General features: G+C 45.3%; 1 protein-coding gene across 8 annotated transcripts in view; it reads left to right on the top strand.

Moving 5' to 3' along the window:
• The first annotated feature begins 9,877 nt into the window (after nt 1–9,877).
• Nucleotides 9,878–19,916, top strand: part of PITPNM2 (phosphatidylinositol transfer protein membrane associated 2) — an 832,934-nt gene continuing 822,895 nt past the window's right edge. For 4 of the 8 annotated variants that reach the window (XM_069214977.1, XM_069214974.1, XM_069214975.1 and 1 more), the window contains exon 1: nt 9,878–10,412. The gene's annotated coding sequence lies outside the window, so the exon portion shown is untranslated. The remainder of the gene's footprint in view (nt 10,413–19,916) is intronic. The other 4 variants (XM_069214976.1, XM_069214972.1, XM_069214973.1 and 1 more) reach the window with 1 other exon arrangement.

Raw genomic sequence — 19,916 nt, 5'->3', positions numbered from 1 at the left:
TGCCGTTGCACCAGTTTCTATTAAATTAGGCCCTTAGTACGGTTAACCTTCAAGTCTAAGGCACAGAAGGCGTCAATCAGGCCGTTTGCTGTCCTCGCTATGAGGACTGCACCGTCCGCGTATAATAAGATAGGATAGGACGATGCACCACTTTTTGCACTTCTTTCCAGTGTAGCAATAAATAATTATCCAGACCATTAATATAAATTAAAAACAAGAACGGGGCCAAAATACAACCTTGGCAGATGCCCCGCTTCCAGCTTATCTACTGAGAACCCTCTTCGTTGGGGCCACATCGGATCCTGACCGAGGTGTCCCAGTGCTCAATAAAGTGCCTAAAGCCTTTCCTACCCTCAATCCTTTCCAACACGGGCCTTAGTTTGGATCAATTAACATTATCAAATGCTCTTGAAAGGTCCACAAACGCTCAACGTAAGGCTCCTTTCTTTGTGAGAACATGCTTTCCAACCAGTAGAGACAAATTTTAACGTTGATCCATAGTACCAATACCCGGTCTGAAACCACACTGGGCGTCTGACAAATTGCTATTAATCTCTGCCCATGCCTCCTGTCTAGAAAGAAGGACCCGACCCCAACATTTTAAAGTGGAATCCAATGAGGATATTGATCACTAGCAACTTGGCAGGTTCCTATTTCCTTTTTTTTTTGAAATAGTACAATTGATGCCTCTTGCCAGGATGGAATTAATAGGCCCACATTTGTGAGCATAAGGGCCCAAAACTCAATGTTTTCTTTAGAGATGTCCACCTGGACGCAGCCAGGTACCGGGGCCTTTTCCCAGGGTATTTTTATTTTGATAGCTGTTACGATTTTCTCAACCTCAAATGAACTACTTAACTCAAAGGCAGCCTCAAGATCGACTATTATGTTTCTCACTTCTCCTAAAAAGCATGGGTAGGGGTGTCTGATTCAAATACCTTAGAAAAGTGTGATAAAAAAAGCATTTAATTTAAAATTATCAACCTATTTAGGCTGTGTCCCCTTAAGGAGTGTGTTTAAAATGGGTGACCCCGCAACACCATCAGAATCTTCTAATCCACAGATAGGCTGGCCATTATATTTACGCAAACGGATGTTAAAATCCCCAGCGCGTAACATGCGAAGTGGGAGGCGTTTGTCGTAAACTATGAACTCCTTGCTGTCTCTCTCCTCTTCCTTCCACCATGCTCCTCAGCTTTCTCTCCTCTTTCCCTCCGCTCACTGTTTGCTCCCCTGCCATATGTGACTGTCAAAATGTATTAATTTGTTCCATGGTGTAATGCACCTGCTGATTTTGTTCCATGATGTAATTAACTGGTGATTATGTTTATACTTCAATTATTTTGTATATGTAAAGTGTCCTGATGCACCTGGCCTGGTTCATTGCAAACAAAGGTTTTAACTAAATAAATAAATGTCAGATTGCATGTTGAACTTCTAGTATATACTGTTCATTTCTCGTCCCTTTACATATAGTTTGTTCCACTGTTTCCTGATTCCTCCATTAAGAGTTTGGCATTACCCTGCTACCTTCAGCTAGAAGTTGGTAACATAATTTGAAGGAATGAGTCAGTTACTAGTGGTAATCTTCATTATACTGAATACTAGTTTTCCTTATCACAGTTCTTACATACGTGAGGTTAGTCCTCACATTCAGACAGCCAACCTGTTATTCACAACTGGAAAAAAGGCTGTTTGCTGTACCCACAATATCAATGTTGTCCTGATGAGGTGTGAGACCATGTCAAATGGTGCAGAGAGGTCCAGGAGAATGAGGGCTGTTGTGTCTCCTCTGTCAAGGTTGATGTGGATGTCATCTGTGGCAATGATGAGTACTGTTATAAGTTTCTGTTATGTGGTTGGGCTTGAATCCAAATTAGTGTGGCGTCATGTAGCTGGTGGTTGGTGAGGCATTAGTTGTTAGTTTCTGTTAGACTTTGGATAGGTATAGTAAGAGGGATATTGATCTGTAGTTAGAAAGCATGGCTGGGTCAGCAGATGGTTTCTTGAATACGGGTGTGACAATGCCGTGTTTCAGGATGTTCAGGAATGTGGCTGAATCGATGGAGGCATTGAAGATGGGGGTTAGTGCTTCGCTGATCAGTAGGAGTCCTTTGGTTAGTTTGTGGTGGGGCAGATGGGGCCCCCCAAGGGAATGTTCTTCATGGTAGCAGTGGTTTTGACTGTGGTGATGCAGGCCATGAGGTCACAGTTCATTCTTCAGGCGTGATGAGAAGTTGAGTTGCAACAGTGGCTGGGTGTGGTCGAGGATCAAAGTTTGTAGTGAATCCTAGTTTGTTTTAATGGGTTACAGGAGTAAGCTCAACCTTTGGCTTGCAGACTTGTGCCCCCGTCACCTAGTGACTTTTGCCCTACATAGCTTGCTCTGTTTTAGCACATTTATTTAAATAAATCTTTTAAGATGGCTGCCTTGTTTTTAGTTAGGCCCATGTTTTAGTTTGTGTTATCAGTGCCACTGCGCTATGGCGTCAATATCAAGCGACAAAGATAAACAAACTGCAGGTGTTCACTTTAGGTACTTTCCCTCTTCACGCTTTCGAGGGAATTGTTTATATAAATTACTGTCCCAAGCATGCCTTGTTATCTATTGTTTGGGAACAAACCTATGTCAGGGGTCCAAGTAGATCTGTATAAATATTCCTCACTTAAACAGATAGTCAAAGGGATTCCGACTGACTAGATGCCATTGCTGCTATCGATGCTGTATGTCGCCTTGACGCTGACCCAGTCTTCGTGTCCTTAAGGAGTCTGAGCTAGAGACCTCATTCCAAGGTAACAAGGGTTGGGGCTCTTCTTATGGACATGGCATAGGCAAATTAGATTTAACATACCTAGCTCTCTTTTAGGTTAGGGGTTAGGACTGTCATGCTTCTTCATTGCCTGTGTTTGATTGAGACATGCCGTTTATGTGAGAAAGAGGGAATCTCCATTTAACCACGACACTCCCTGAGATGTCACAGTTTTGAGTCCGTGCGTAAAGGCTGCCACAAATCACCTTTTACTGTTTGGGTTTCTGGTGAGGTGCTGCTTGTGAGCTGGGAGGGTTTGGACGACAGTAGCGACTTGTAGGACTGGCATAGTTACCTACAGATGTAAGTACTGTCATCCTTAAACCAACAGTCTTGCCTAGAGCAAGAGTCCAACTACGACAAGTTGCTGTATATGGAAGTGATTTTGTTACAGAAGGGCTAGCAGACCTCTATCATCATATTTGTGACTGGCCTACGAGAAATTTGCAAATGCAAACCATTGATAAATATCTTTGCTTATTGCAAGAAAGGGGGAGCACAATTTTCCTCTCTTTTCCTTGAAATTCATCAGGAATCGCAATATTGATGTTAGGAGTTGCAAAGTTATTTGTGACTCCTTATGTAATACATTTCCAATGCTTGGTTTTTCATTTTACTGCCTGACACTTTGATCACTGCAAGCTTCCAGATGGAAAAAAAATTGGAAACCTTGAGCTCATGAGTACTAAAGACAAAACATGACATAATTTAGGTAAGTTGACTTAAGTGGACAAAATGTACATTACCCCCTCAGGGGATCCTCCTCGTCCCAGTCCTAACAAATGAGGTTTGATACCTCACTGATAGCAGAAGCACAGAAGTCCCTTCTTTATATGTATATTTTTTTCTAATAAAACGACTTCTCCCCCCGCCTTCTCCTATTATGTCTCCTGTCGCTGGATGCAGATAAGCGCAATAGTCCTCTTTGTTTTGTGATTTCTCGCTGTTTACAGTTTTACTCTTACTTGTTTCCTGCATGCGGTTCGTGTGTGTCGGGCTGCCTTATGCTGGAGCAGGTGGCAGTGAGTTTTCCCCACTCTTTGAACGCGTCCCCTGCTCATGTGTTGAGTTGGGGCAGAGGTCTGCAGTCGCATTCAGGAGAGGTTATCAGGGGCCAGCGTGGCAGCTCCTTGGTAGCGCTGCGCGTGTCTGTTTTAGATGCTGGTGGGAGGGCTTAATTGTATCTTCTTGTGACAAACGGGTTCTCGCAAGATGTGACCCGGTTGCTTATTGATGCCTATAAAGAGGAAGCGCACATGCCGCTGTAGTGCATTGCTGTGCTTCCTGGTGACAGTTTTGTTACAATGGCAAAGCGTTTGGAGAAGACAAAGCATGTTCAGTCTCCTGAGCAGCAGGAGTCTGAGGAATTGCTGCACATTTCTTGTGCAGACTTGCAGTCCTTGATTAGGAAGCTGTGGATTCGGCTCTGCAGGAAAAAGGAGGTCCCTGCACAGCATCAGAGGTTGGATGATGAGGCCAATGAAACTGACTGTAAGGGCGGATACATTCAGTCTGAACAATTAAGGGAGGTCTTGTCTCATATCAGGGACCAACTGGGGTTTGGGGCCCCAGCTCTTGAAGAGATGAGTTTCTGGTACAGAATAACACTGTTAAGGTGGACTATTTACCTTTTCATGAGGTAATTAAAAATCTGCTCCTTAAGGAATGGAAGGATGTGGACAAGTCTATGTTTCCTCACTTTTGCCATAAAAAATATTTGCTGGAAGGTTTTGACAACCACTTTCTTCAGGTGCTTAAGGATAGTGCAATATTAGTGTCCATGTTGTCTTCTTCCTCTTTGGCCTCAGAGGATGCTGGCCTTATGGAACCTGTGGACAAGAAAGTGGAATCGGCCTTGAAACTAGCCTATGTTGCTTCTAATTATGGTATTCGTACTATCACTTATGCGGCATATGCCACTCAGGCTCTTTTGAAGGCCATTCTTTGTTTGACCACCGGCAGGCTCAAGATGATCTCACTGAAATATTGGCACGTATGGAATTGTTGTCACAGTTTTTGTCTGATGCTGTCTTTGACGGTCTTTGGGCCTGGACTTCTGCAGCTGGTGCTTCCATTGCGGGTAGGAGGTCATTATGGTTAAAGTCCTGGAAGTTGGATGCTGGTCAACGTTCCATGATTTGTAAATTGACTTTTTTGGGCCAAAATTTGTTTGGTCCAGAACTCAATAAAATAGAGGTGGAGGAAAAAAACCCTGCTGCCTTTTGAACCTGTGACTTATAAGAAGCAGTTTGGTTTCCATAAGGGTATATTTCAGGGCAATGAACGCTGTCCCTTTCGAGGTGGGGCCCGTGGTTGAGGGCTGCCTTCAACAGTAAATCCTAGCCCTTTTCCTTCAGTGCCCCTTCTATCTAGCAGCCAAAATGACTATATGGCAGGTGGAGGTTGCCTCAGAGACTTTTTTCCCCAAATGAATCTTGCTGTGACAGATGCCTGGTCCTTTTCGTAGAGGAACATGGCTATCAGATTCCATTCAAAGGTCAGTCTCCTCCTCCATTTTTCAGACCTATGCTTTCTTCAAATGATCCCAGACAGTTGCAGAGTCTCCAGGTGGGAATAGATTTACTCTTGCAGAAAAGGGCAATTATTCCAGTGACGGACACTAACAGGGTTTGGGGTTTTACTCGACTATGTTTTTGGTCCCAAAGCCAGACGGGTCTTTTCGTCCAGTTCTCAATCTCAGGTCTCTGAACAAGTTTATGTTGGTTGAATGGTCTCCTTACAGTCAATCATTTCTCTCCTCATGGAGGGAGACTGTCTGGCAACCCTGGGCTTTCAAGATGCCTACTTTCATGTGCCAGTATATGTGGAGAGTCAGTCATTCCTGAGGTTCATGGTCCCCGGACAGCATTTTCAGATTCAGGTCCTTCCTTTCGGCCCTTGCCACCTTGCCCAGAATCTTCACAAAGGTATTGGCCCCTTTTGTTGCTTTTTTGCATTTGAAAGTTGTTTTGGTTCATCCATATTTGGATGACTGGTTATTGACTGCTCCATCTCTTTTGAAGGCTCAGCAGGATGTGGAGCTGGTGCTTGAGGCATCGGGTGATTTCAACCTGCTGGTGAACCTTCCGAAGTCTCACCTAGCTCCTTCCCAGATGAAGATGTATGTCGGCGCACGCCGAGACACTCGACTGGGGGCGCCATTTCTTCCGTAGGACTATGTTCTGTCTCTCCAGGGGGCAGTGATAGACTTGCTCTCTCGCTCACAAAGGTCTGTCAGATGTTGGTTGAGGGTACAAGGGCTGTTGGCAGCCTCCACTGTGGTGGTTCCTTGGGTGAGGTTTAATTTAAAGCCAATTGTGACTCACATTCCCAGGCATTGGGATCCCAGCTGCAGGGACTACGGGGTCATTATTCCTCTTTCAGCTCCGGTTTGTCCAGCTCTGTCATGGTGGTTGGTCAGGGACACTCTAGAAAGAGGGTTTCTGTTTCAGCTCCCTCCCCCAGTTCTTTTGACAACCGATGCCAGCGAGTGATGCTGGGGGGCGGTGTTGGGTCCCCTGAAACAAAGTGCGCCTTGGTCTCCTTGGGAGAGTCAATAATCCATGAATTGGAGGGAACTCATGGCAGTTTTGAGAGCTTTGCTTGATTTTCAGGAGAATCTGAAGGGTCTGAATGTGATGTCAGGACGGACAACCAAGTTGTCAGGGCTTACCTCAACAGGCAAGGGGCCACATATTGAGTATCCCTGAATCTGGTTGCGTCTCAGATTTGTGCATGGGCAGAAAGGTTTGCTCTGGATCTGAAGGCAGTGTACATCAGAGGGAAGAAGATGTTTTGGGTGGACAGTATCGGCCGGAACCTGCCATCCTCTGTGATGTATTACTTGGCTCGTCCTCTATTCCTTGGAGTGTGCCACAGGTTTGGGTGCCTTGGCTGGATCAGCTTGCCTCTCCGGGTAATGTCCATTGCCTTCACTTTTGCATGGAACTTCCGCCTCTGCAGGCTTGGGCGGTGGATGCTCTTTCAATTCCTTGGCCTTGAGGGTTGTTGTATGCCTTTCCTCTGATTCCTCTCGTGCAGGAGGTGCTGCAGAAGGTCTGGGCGGAACAGGTGAAGGTGATTCTCATTGCCATTTACTGGGCCCACTGTCATTGGTTTCCTCTCCTTCTCATTCCGGCCAGGGGTCGGTTTTTGGTTCTTCCTCGCAGCTCCTCTCCCCTTCAGTTTCTGCTGCTGTCTCGCCAGCTGACGTCTCAGTTGTGTCTAACAGCCTGGCTATTGAACGTGGGTTGTTCCTCACACATTGCTCAGTAGATTCAGTCTTCTCAGAAGCAATCTACCCTGAGGTCTTACTGTAAGCATTGGAGGTCTTTCTCTACTTGGGGTAAGGTCCAGTAAGAGGATCCTACTCGTATTGATCCGTTTAAAATCCTGGATTTTTGAAGGGTTGGGTTTTTGAAGGGGTTGACTCCTAGCACCCTTTCAGCTCAGTAGGCTGTGATTCGAACCTGTCGTTCTTTTTCAGATTCTTTTTCTACCTTGTCTCCCCTGCTTTTAAGGTTGCTTAAGACCCCTTTCCACAAGATGGTTCCTTTTTTGGAATTTGTCTGTTGTCCTGAGGTGATTACAGGGGTCCTTCTTGAGCCTTTGAAGGAGGCAGATTTGGTCTGGTTGTCTGCCAATGCGGTTTTCCTGGTAGCTATAACCTCGGCCAGATGTTTGGGTGAGTTGAGGGCTTTGTTGGCTGTCTTTCCCTACCTGATGTTTTTCCCAGATCTGAGGTTCTCAGGCTGGACCCTAAATTTGTCTGTAAGATTTCTTCCTCCTTTCATTTCTCTCAGGAGGTGGTTATGGCATTTTTCTTGATTCCTCCTCTTCCCTTCCTTCTACCCTGGGTGTCAAGAAGTCTCTTCTGATTTATTTGGATCACACTAAGTTATTTTGAGTTTCACAATCCTTATTTGTGGCCTATGGTTCGGTTTCCAGGGGACAGAAAGTCTCTACCCAGACTCTTAGTAGGTGGGTGTGGGAGGCTATTTCCAAAGCTTATGCTGTGGTGGGGGAGTCTCCCATAGGATGTACAGGGGAGGTCTACTGGGGCAGTGTCCACTTCCTGAGTGTAAGCGAGAGGTGTTTACCTTTAGGAAATTTGCAGGGCGGCCACTAGGTCATCCGCTCATACTTTCCTTTCCCACTACCATATCTCAGTTTGTGACAATCTTAATAGGCATTTTGGTTCTGCTGTCTTATCCGCTGCTTCTAAACGAAGTTGTTGTTTTTCGATGAATAAACTTTGTATGCAGACCACCTTTTTGGTGCTCGCTTGTTTGTTTGTGCTTGGTTAGTTCCTTGTTTGTTAGGACTGGGACGAGGAGGATCACATGAGGGGTAATGCTCAGTTACTTACTGGTAATCTTCATTACCCTGATTAAGGATCCTCCTCATCCCAGTCCGGTTGCCTCCCTCCCTCCCGGTTGCTCCTTGTTGGGCACTACTTGGAAACATACAGGAATAGGCCGGGGGGGAGGGAGGGATGGGTGGTGAGGGGAAGTCGTTTTATAAAAATAAAATGTTAAAATAAAGAAGGGACTTCTGTGCTACTGCTGTCAGTGAGGTATCAAACCTCGTGTGTTAGGACTAGCACAAGGAGGATCCCTAGTTGGGATAATGCACATCAAATAGGGTGTTACACATTTCAGTTGCATTATTCAGATAACCACGCGGATTTGATACAAGCAACCTGAATCTTTCTGGGGTGATGTTTTCAAACTGTTTCAAGATATAAACAAAGCACCGCTGCTCACTTCTCCCCCCCCCCCCCCCCCCCCCCGAGATACAACTGCCTTTGAATTTACTGCACGTTTAACTTGCCAACTACCTGGATTTTGTAGCCTCACATCGAACACTACTTTACACTCCTAAAGTGTTGAGCTGACGCGTGTTGGCGCCATACATAAACCACAGAAATCATTTTAAAAATGAATTGCAGAAGGTTAACACTAGACTGGCAATGTGAAAATCCGGTGACGTGGATTCATTTACTAATGTATGCACGCTGAGGTCTAACACATAAAATTGGTAATTGGGATATAGCAGTGATCAGTGGAAAACACTGCTGGAAGTAGGAAACCTCCCATTTCAAGAGGTTAAAATACTGCTCGCCAGCAAAGCAGCCTCTGCTGTTGATTGTCAATCATAAAATTACCACTGGTGGTAATTATAATACCACTGACTTTCCGATTATAGGGAAGTAACCCATATACAAACTGTAACATGTATAATTGAAAATAACATTAGCATTAAACTGATATTAGTGTCAACCCCAAAGCCACGTGCCACTAGCTGCCGTGCAGGCTGTGTTCCTAACTCGGCAACACCAGGCGCAAAATGGGTACAGGGAAATGCCATTAATGCAGGGTAATTGCCCTCTGGTGTAATGACAATAGCGCGTTTAGACACAAGGGTTCACTACCTCATTGAAACTTTTAGTTGCATATTTCGAATTTTCATTTATCACTGAGTGGAAAATCTATCGCCGGGATAAAAAAAAATGCCTCAGTGCCAGCGACAGAAAAGGAAACTAATATGTGTTATGACAAAGGTGTTTTTAGCACTAGTGATAATTACCACCACCAGCATTTGTCACCTGTAATAAAGCCGTACATTTGGTGGTAATTTGAAATAGTAGTACACACACTTATTTCTATTCGTCCGAGGACTAGTGTGGGAAGAGTGGTGGTTTACTGCTGGTTGTAATTCTTCAGGGATATACGCCCCAGAGTCCTTCATAGTGCTTTCTTTCAATCTGTTTGCCATTTAATATGCCAAATGCATTATTGAATGAAGCGATTGCGTCTTCTGTCAGCTCAAAATGTGCATGGATGGTGTACTGCAGGCTGCACTGTGGAATGAGAGAGGAGGACATTCCGCCAAGGATGATGAACGGGGATATTAGAACTATTTCAGTTTACTATGGTACCCAGTGGGCAGGCGGAAGATGAAAGATTTCTCAAGCCACGTCTGATTACCAGTACTTGTAGTACCCCACGGTTCCCTCAAGGTGGCGCCGCCGCCCAGCGTTGGCGCAGCCTGGAGTGCGGGAATGCATTCTAGTCAGGGAAGTGACTGCTCTGCAGTGGGCAAGGCTTCCAAGCTGTCAAAAGCTGGTGTTTGAGACCGGAGAGCACCGACTCTTGCTTTCCGGCAGTAAAGCTGCCGGTCCCGGGGAAGTCTGCACACGTCCGGCTCGGGAGGGAGGTCTTCCTGCGGCCAGCAGCGGAACCCCTCTGCGCTGCTCCAGACACTGTGCGTGATTTCCTCCCCGCCTCACGCACAGGATGCGGGAGCTGAACTTGTAACCCTGGTCGGGGGGGACGCAGCAGCTGGGCATGGACTGCGGGGTTCCCTGCGACGCCCCTGACCCCTCGGCCGCCTGGGGGGGTGCTGCGCGGGGGTCCCCCAGCTGGCGAGGCGCCGCTTCCTGGGCTTGGCAGTGCTGAAGACGTGCAGGTTGCCAATGCAAATCTGAGCGCCTCTGGGCGGTTGTGCAGCTCCGAGGGAGGGGGCCCGCACCCCTCCTGCCGGTGCAGGCCTGTCTGCACTGCAGCCGGGAGGCATGCACCTTTCCTCTGCCGTTTTTGGGTGAGTACACGCTTCTACTTCACTCCTCCACCTCTCCGCAACCCAGGAATGTAGTGAGTTTGCTTGTCGCCGTTGCTAAGAAACAGTCTCCCCACCAGGCCTGGCAGCGCCCCCGTTTATGCACATGAAAGTCTAATTAGCATTGTCTCTGAGTAAACATTGGAAAAATGCAATGTGCCTTTCTGCAGTTGGAGAAGCAGCTGTCACCCTGCACGCCCGGCTCTTGACACTGCAGTATTTTCAGAGAGGGGCGCGCGCTGTGTGTACTGCACGTTGTGGAGGGGAAACTGAAACATTTGTGGTTTTAAAAGGCTGGCTTTCTTTCCAAAACCGAGAGATGCTTGCACCAAGACGACAGGACAGACCGGCAGCTCTGTTTTCAGTATGTAGCCAGGCAGTTTCTGTTCTGTGTGCTTCGTTAGGCATAATCGTTCAAGTGTGAAATATTGGTTATTTTCAGAATTATTTAGAGTTTGGAAGGAGCTAAAAATCCCCCGGTTTCAAGACGAAACTCTAAATACGGAGTAGTTTGCACTGGCTGAATTTCCTCCATCCGATGGCTATCACTGCTGTTGAAATTCAGCCATGGATTTTAATCCCTATTTAGATAGAGTTTCCTCTAAATCCACTCTTAATTGTGGTTGGTGATAGGGCAGGGGCTGCAGTTTCGACCAGTGTATGCCATCATTTTCAGCCACGGAATCGTTGCCCAGGGCGCTGAACATCTGTTGCTTGTTTCGTGTTTTGGTCACTTGCATATACGCCAAACCCCGAATGTATTTCAAAACTGCCTTCTGAGCTCCAGAGTATATGGGTTTGGAATGAGTAGATTTTGCACGAATGCAAATTATGCGCCATGGCATAAAGCTATATTTGCATTCCCTTCATTTGTTCTGGCATGATATGTTTTTGTCAGAGAAGATGTCATTTCAATCAATAACAATACATTCAAAACTTTGAGCCTTTGAACAACGGATATTTGAAATAGTTCCCTGTCTGCTAGGAGTCGTTCACCCAGTCCAGTTTTTCTTCACATTCTACGTTTTATTTTTCCGTTTAAATCCAGGACTGCAAGTACCAGAATGCAAAGGAAACACACTTAATTTATAGCAGCAATGTGTAACCATCTCTGGGAAACTCGAGGTCTTTGCATAACAAAAGCATAACAAGTGCCTGAACTAACCTCCTCTTGCCCTCCTGCTCAGTGCTATCAGTTGGGCAGTGGCCCCAATGATCACCCCTTGTTAGTGTAGCCCCCTGGACCTGATTACAAAGGGCAGACTCTTCATTTTAGAAACATTTTTGCATTGTGTATCCTGTCCTCATCTTTACAACTGCACCTCAAAATATTTACACTGAGCCCATAATATCTCTAAAAAAAAGCTTCCAGGAAGGTAGCAAGCTACCTCAGAACTCAAATAATAATTGTAATGTTTTACCGCTCCGCATATTCCCCAATCTTTGTCTTTCTCTAACCATCCACCCATATGTACTTTTTTACTGTTTGGCGTAATCATGCGTTCAGTGTTTATGTTCAGGACTCTGGGCATAAATAAATACCTACACAACATATTTCTATATTTGTGAAGATTTACGAGTGTTATGTGTCCCCTTTTGGTTACTTCAGAGCACAGAGTGGTCCCCTAGCTCCAGGTCGCCAGGACACCTGGGATTTCCGGACAGTCCATCATTTCCAGGTGTGTGGGTCCCACAACTACAACTCCCAGAATAGCCAGTGCTTAATTTGAGGGGCGCGTACAGGTGGGGCCCATCGGCACTCATTTTTGGAACCCAGCTCTTATTTAAAAAAAAAAGACTTAGACCGAAAGCAAGAGAAAGAAAGCTATACACACCTGGAAGAAGGAAGAGAAAAATGGAAAAACCGTGACAAAGGGGAAATGCAGTGATGAAAAAGAACCTGTGAAAGTGAGATAAGGAGGCAGGAGTGTGTGGTGGTGGATGAGAGGGGCAGAGGGTGGAATCAAGACTGAGGAGATGTGGGGTTCAGGAATCCCCACATTCGGGTGACTTAGGCCATAGGCTTGAGAGCAGAACTTTGAACTGCAGCACATGCTCTTTTAAAAATTTAACACTTACAATATCAAAGGTTTTCAAATAAAAGTAAGAACTAGGACCTGGTGTTGTGGCAACAAGGAGTCAGGCAGAAACCCTGACCACAGGTGACTGTCCCAGAAACACGAATAACCTGATCCGTAGGATGGCAGACCAGGTCACCTGCCTGAAATGTATTGGCTGTAATTAAAACAGGTCCTGCCTTGGTGCATTCTTTTGGTAGCCCTGGGCTAGTGGATATTTGCAAGATGTGTGCCCACTAGGTCAAGGGACTAGTGAATACTGGAGTTCTGTTTTTTCGATATAGCGGGGACACTACCCAATAAAGTATTCAATTTTCCAGTAGATAAGCCCATGATGAGTCATGTCGGCATGACACCAGGGCCCCGATTTAGCATATATCAACACAATATTATGGAAATAGCGGAGCCGGTACTAACAAGCCTGGCAGCCATTTCCACAAAATGCAGAAAAATGTCTGGGTTTGAGGAATAACGGGCTGGGGCATTGCTTCTGAGGGTCATTATTGCAGGTTTCTGGCAGTAACAGACACCCAGAGACATTGTCAACAATGACTATTGGGGGTGTATCCTATTAAATGGCCATCTCGCCTATTACCCTGGAACTTCCCATCGCCTACCGCAAACATGTGCACTGCTTCAGGGTGGGAAAGATGTCCACTATCTTCATTACCGGATAATTACCAGATATTTGCCTTTCTAGAGAAATGCTGGGAGGGACTGGACTGCAAGACCCCTATGTTAGTTCCGCACGAAATATAGATTGCAAAAATGTAGACTACAGTACAGAGGGTATAAAATCTAGACTGCAAAAGATAAGGCCTTTCAAAAATATCTACCTACAAAAATGTCAACCATTTAAAACGTCCCAAACACTCCTCCCGTCTATTACAGAACCGGTTTAAGGTAGTATTCTAATTACAGCCTCGCGTGTTTGGGGCCAAGTGCTTGATGGAGGGATTTAACGCATGTTACATTTTTTTCACAGACAGACATCGTTCCATGGTCTTTATTTTTGTGGATTACATTTTTAATTTTTATTTTTGTTGTCTGTATTTAGCCGTAGCTTACATTTTAACATCCTTTCCACCACCTTTCGATTCTTGGCTTTCCGTATGCAAATCATTGCCAACAGGTGCGTTACTGCAATCTGTGTTATTGACAGACCCAGATTGCCGCTCCCAGCAGAGACTCTTTTCTTAAATGAAGGGGCCTCGCTTTCATTGGTGCCTGCCGATATGGAGCCATTGGCCACCTCTGTCCACTAAATAAATGAGCCCCTTCCTAAAAGAGCTAGAGTGCCTTTTTTAATCCACCTTCTCTCGACCCACCTTGGAAACAGTCATCCTCTGTAAACGGATGCTAGACCTGTTCTTCATTTGAAAGCAGTGTTGATGTTGGGAGTTTTAGACTTACAATGACGACAGTGAAACTGCAAGTCCCAAAACAGAAAGCATTGTTTCCTAAAAACAGGACAAGCAGGGCATTGCTCGTGCGTGACACCTGCAGCCAGTGATCCCCTTTACACCCAGAAGTAATTTGCATTTTAGACTTGTAGATTTGATTTTCCATTGCAAATGTGACTCCACTGGTCTCTCTGGCTTCTTGAGTGGTTATAACTTCCGACGGAGTGAGCTAGTAGCTTGTCGTTTAAAAAGGCACATTTGTTGAAATCTGCTCATGAATGGCTCGGCACCGAGAAGAACGATCCGAAAGGCTTCCATTGCCATTTAAAAGTTGATGTTTCACCTTTTACAAGGAAAATGTGTTTAGCTTTTTCTTCCAGGTGTAGCTGTCGATAACTCAGACAGCTGGCTAGGACGCGTTCTTTCGACGATGAACCATTATTTGGACTCCCATCAAGCTAACGTGGTCGCCCGGGGCTCCAAACCCATAAACACCTATATTTCCCATCAAGTGCCTGTCCGTCTACAGGCGCCATATTTAGGGTTGATGATGGCGGTGGTAATGTTACCACGACACCGTTTCTCTTGTCCTGGGTCTACTTATATGTACACATGTGATGAACCTAGCCAAAAGGCGTGACGACTGTACAGTATCAGGGGCAAAGACGTCACTGAGTGATAGGAGAGGTGACTGGTTTGTGGACTTAGGGCATCATGTTGTGGTGTTCTTTAAAAAGGCGCGTCTTCAGCTTCCTAAATTGGAGAAGGTTTGGGGCACTCCTGTTGGGTACAGGGTTGTTGATCCTAATCCGGGATGCATAGATGGAGAAGGCCTGTTTTCTTCATTGTGGTTGCTTTGCACTTCTCCATCTCCAGTCTGGTGATGTCCTGTTCTGCAGAGAGTACAACTCGTTTGTGATCTTGTCAGTCAGATTTGGCTAGGGAGGGGTGGTTGCAGTGCTTAATTTGTGCTTGTTGTTTCCGGTGCAGAGCACCAGCACTTATTTTTGAGGGCGGGGCTTATTCTTCTGCACAAGCATTTGCTGCGAGCAAAAGACACATATGGGAAAGAAGGATGAAGAGAAAAACGAAAAAGTGTCACAAAGAGAGAAAATAGAAAGCTGCAAGAGGGAGCTGAAGGTGCAGGGAGTGGCTTTAAATGGATTAAAGAGGCCCGAGATGGCTTCAGGATTACGCTGCCTCACTGTTCTGTGCTCACACATTTAATTGCAGCAGCCGTGAGTTTGAAGATGGGTTTGGGCACCGGCACCTTTTTATTTACAAATTAAGCTCTGGGTGGTTGCGATGGCTTTGTAAATTAAGCAGATGGTTTTGAGGGTGGTGTGGGCCGGCAAGGAGAGCCTGTGGAGTTCCATCAGGTTGGGAATAATGTGGTCGTATTCCTCAAGACCCCTGATGAGGGGTTCTGCAGCATGTATGATGCCTTTAAAGGGGAGCCTTGCAGAGCCTGAGGGCACAGTGGTAACAACACCTGGGTGCGAGAGTATACGGCTTTGAACTGCAGTTTGAAGTTGCTTTCTGAGGGAACAGTTGCACTTTCTTTAGAAGAGAGAGCTGGTACCAGCCTGTCTTTGTTTTCTTGCCAATGTGCGGGTGAGATGGGTGTCAGGTTGAGTCCAAGTGACTTCATAGTGTGTGAAGTATGTGCTTTCAATTCTTCCAGGCCGTTGACTTTAAGACAGGTTTGGACTAGTTGGTTGTTTTTCAGGCAAATAGCAGGAATTCTATCTAGCTGGGGTTAATGTTCAGGCAGGTGCTCAAAATGTAGGTCTAGACGAGGAGCTTGCATTGTTTAATACATAGTTTCTGGGATGTAGGAGATTTCACGTAGACGTATATCATCATCATCTTATATCTTCTGTGTTTAACCATTCAGAACAAAGTTCATGATTACTATGGTTTATAGACAGAAAATCTGGATTCTAAATCCAGATCAAGGTATTGCTGACATGGATTCATTTGCTAATATTTGGCTATGCAGGCCTCTAATTGGGGGTGGGGGATTTACCTGGAGTTAAGAAGTAAGCAGCATCTAGTTTGTTATTTTTGCACTTTTTATATAGCGGTTTTAGAGAGGATACACCACCTAGCGATAGTTTCTCATAGTCATCAAGTGGCACCATGTAATGTGGCACACCTTCAGCAAGCCCAAGGGTTTTTATATAGCAAGCAACAGTTAAGTTTGAGACATGCAGTTCTGTTTACAGCAACAACAAAAAACACAGTCTGCACTATCTAAAGCTGTCCCATGTTTCATGGAGCTACTTGTGAACTGTGGTATGGAAGCGCTCAGGTAAAAATAGGGGTCTACGTTGGGGTCAAAACAGTCGAGGGGCATCATGCACTAAAGCTGGACCCTATACGTTTAGTTTCAGCTGGACATTTCCTGCAGCGTGACTGATTGCTAGGGCTGACCTGGAAGTGGTAATGAATGAACTTAATGTCACAAAGGAATCAGAATTATTTTCAATTGGATCATTGTAGGACACTTGTGACTAGCGCGCAGGGCTTAGATTATAAACAATAAAAACATAATAAATTCCGGGGCCTGAAGTTCTTCTGAGGAGCTGCTGCTGCCTCTGCCGCAGTCCATGGACGCGAATCCCAAGGCTGTCTAGTCTTGATACCGCCGCACGGTCCCTTCTTTCACCGCCCTACACTTGGTGTATGTTTATCTTAGTCTTGCAGGTCCTTTCTCATCCCTGCTTTCTATCTTTTTCACTATTTTACTCTTTTTTTTTTATTCTTTCTTCTCCAAATCCCATGTACCAGTCATGTCCAACCTCAAAAAGTCACAAAAGTTGTGCACACGCTGGGATAATAGCTGGAGCGTTAAGTGTGGGCCACTTAAATGATGCTGCTCCTGAAACTGACACACCAAACGACCCGGAGTATGGACCCCAGCTCTTTGGTATGGGGGTGATTGTGTGAGAGCTTCCAGATTGTCCTCTCTTGTATGATGTAGTAGGTGTTGATGATAAAACCTGTGTGTTGTTGGACTCCAACTCATCATGTTTGTTTGGACACCATCTTTACCTTTGGGCAAGCTCTGCACTAGTTGGGTAACGCGGTCCCACAGTTTGGGGTAAGGGAATTTATAAAGCCCACATACACCGCTGCAGGGCCCTTGCTGGTAGACATACAAAACAACCCTTGGAAAATCAGAGTTCAATTTATTTGCCTGTTGTTGAAAGGCCATATGATTTTTTGCAGGTCAGTAATGATCGCAGTCACTGTGTGTGTGTGTGTGTGTGTGTGTGTATATATATATATATATATACATATATATATATATACACTGGTAAGTTCCACCCATTACACAATATTAGGCAGATTACCACAGTGTGGTCTGGCAGTAGAAAATGATTGGTAGTGGTGCCCACTCCAGGCTTTCTGATTGCCTGGACAGACCTAATTCCAGGTAAAACTGGAGACTACTCATTATTCCTCTTTCTCTTTAGCCTAATGTATACTTCATTCTAAATTTCCAAGTAGTTTGGGTTTGCTACAAGGCAATTGATATTTACATTTGGCTTGTTTATGCCAGAATCACAGACTGGACTTCCTGTTGTTGCTGAAAGGTGTTGTTATGTTGCAGCTTGATGGCACCAGTTTGAACTAGCTTTGTGAAGATGTCAGAATGAGTCAGTGCCTTAAACAATGGGCCTATCTTACCATCTAACTGCCTGGTCAGTTGGCTGGAAAGTTTATGAAACTCTCTGTGCTGGATGGTGAGATAGCAAGGGCTTTGTGTTGTCAAAACAACAAATTCTTTACATATTTTAACTTGCATTTAAATAAAAAAAATTACCACAGATATAGTGAGAGATTTCGGGGCATATTTATACTCCGTTTGCGCCGGAATTGCATCGTTTTTTTTTACGCAATTTAGACGCAAAACTAACTCCATATTTATACTTTGGCGTTAGACGCGTCTAGCGCCAAAGTCCATGGAGTTAGCGTAATTTTTTAGCGTGGACACCTACTTTGCGTTAATGAGATGCAAGGTAGGCGTTCACGTCTAAAAAATCGACTCCGAGGCATGTGCGTCGGATTTATACTCTCGGGCAAAAATCACGCCCGGGAGTGGGCGGGTCAAAAAAAATGACGTACGGCCGCTTTTGCGCCGTTTTTTAGCGCCTGCAAAAGGCAGGCGTTAAGGGACCTGTGGGCTCTGAAGGAGCCCAGAGGTGCCCTCCCATGCCCCCAGGGACCCCCCCTGTCACCCTTGCCCACCCCAGGAGGACACCCAAGGATGGAGGGACCCATCCCAGGGACATTAAGGTAAGTTCAGGTAAGTATTTTTTTTATTTTTTTTTGTGGCATGGGGGGCCTGATTTGTGCCCCCCTACATGCCACTATGCCCAATGACCATGCCCAGGGGACAGAAGTCCCCTGGGCATGGCCATTGGGCAAGGGGGCATGACTCCTGTCTTTGCTAAGACAGGAGTCATTTCAATGGGGGTTGGGAGTGAAAAAAAAATGGCGCAAATCGGGTTGAGGCGCAAAAATTGCCTCAACCTGACTTGCCCCATTTCTTGACGCCCAAGCTCCATTTTCCCCTACGCCGGCGCTGCCTGGTGTACGTCGTTTTTTTTAACGCACACCAGACGGCGACGGCGGCTAACGTCATTCAATAAATACGGCGCCCGCATGGCGCTTCAGAATGGCGTTAGCCGGCGCTAATTTATTTGACGCAAAACTGCATTAGCGCAGTTTTGCGTCAAAAAGTATAAATATGGGCCTTCATTTCTTAATTTTTTGCTTATCCTATTCTCTTGAACTGGCTCCTTTTTTTCTTCCCCTCTCCCGCACAGTTACTGTCTGTGAAGCACCAAAATGCAAACACAGACATGCACACAAAGACATACACGCGCTTACACACCAACCACACACAGACCCACCAACCCACACACAAACAACTGGATAGAGCAATGGCACCAAGCATTAGGCTGTTGAACAGGAATGAAACGAGCCAAATATTACATGCACTTGAGTAGTTATGGGACAGGGATCTGTACTTTGTGTTTGGATCTCGACCTAGCATAAACAACGCATGTGCCTTTTTTTAGGTTGGATGTGAGGCAAGACCTTTTGATTTTACTAAAATTGTATGTGTAGTATAATTATTGGGAGAATTAGCCAGTTCTCTTCATCCATTGGGCTGTTACTGTGTCATTCACATTTGTTTCCGCCCACTACAGCATGTAGTATAAAGCAGTGGGCCAGCCCACTTCAGCCATCTGCCAACTTCATTGTGAGCGACAGCATTCTGTTCTTTCACAAAGAGCACATCTACAGACCAGGTACTTTTCTTCAGTGCCAGGGACCACTGTGGCAATTGGTGCTTTTAGAGACCAAGAAATATTTTTGCTTTTAGACACTTTTTTTTTTTTTTACTGTGACGAAGCTCTGCAGCTTCTCCACAATAAATTTTTCCACAAACTATGACAAAACAAAATGAGCATTGACCAAGCCAGAAGGCTGCCAGCAAACACCTGACCTATTGGCTTTACTGAAGCTTGTTTAATCCAATCTTACCAGCTATGTTTGGCTGCTTTGTGAAATGTACGCTCGAGTATGCCAGAAAGGGTTATTTGGTAGTGTCAGAGTTCTCTTGGTTTGAGGAGTGGTTAATATCTACGGGCCTGGGTCACAAAGGTAAACTTAGACAAAGAGTCTAAGTTTAGACCAAAAGTCTAACTTTACTCAGAGTAAAGTTAGACTTTTGGTCTAAGTTATACTTTTGGTCTAAACTTAGACTTTTGGTCTAAGTTTACCTTTGTGAATCGGGCCCAACATGTGTATGTTGAGTAGGATATTACTGCTTTTGTTGCATTTTAACAGGGCAGCGACTCCAAGACTGTAACTGTTATATATGTAGCACCCATGGATTATGGGGATGTTATAGAGTATACATGAGGTTGTGTTGACGCAGCACTTTATGGTTGATTGCTTTAATCAGCACCTACTAAAATTAGACA

Source organism: Pleurodeles waltl, chromosome 11, assembly GCF_031143425.1.
Source record: "Pleurodeles waltl isolate 20211129_DDA chromosome 11, aPleWal1.hap1.20221129, whole genome shotgun sequence".
Lineage (NCBI taxonomy): Eukaryota > Metazoa > Chordata > Amphibia > Caudata > Salamandridae > Pleurodeles > Pleurodeles waltl.
Note: the sequence above shows the minus strand (reverse complement) of the source record. Positions and strands in the feature narration are given on the sequence as shown.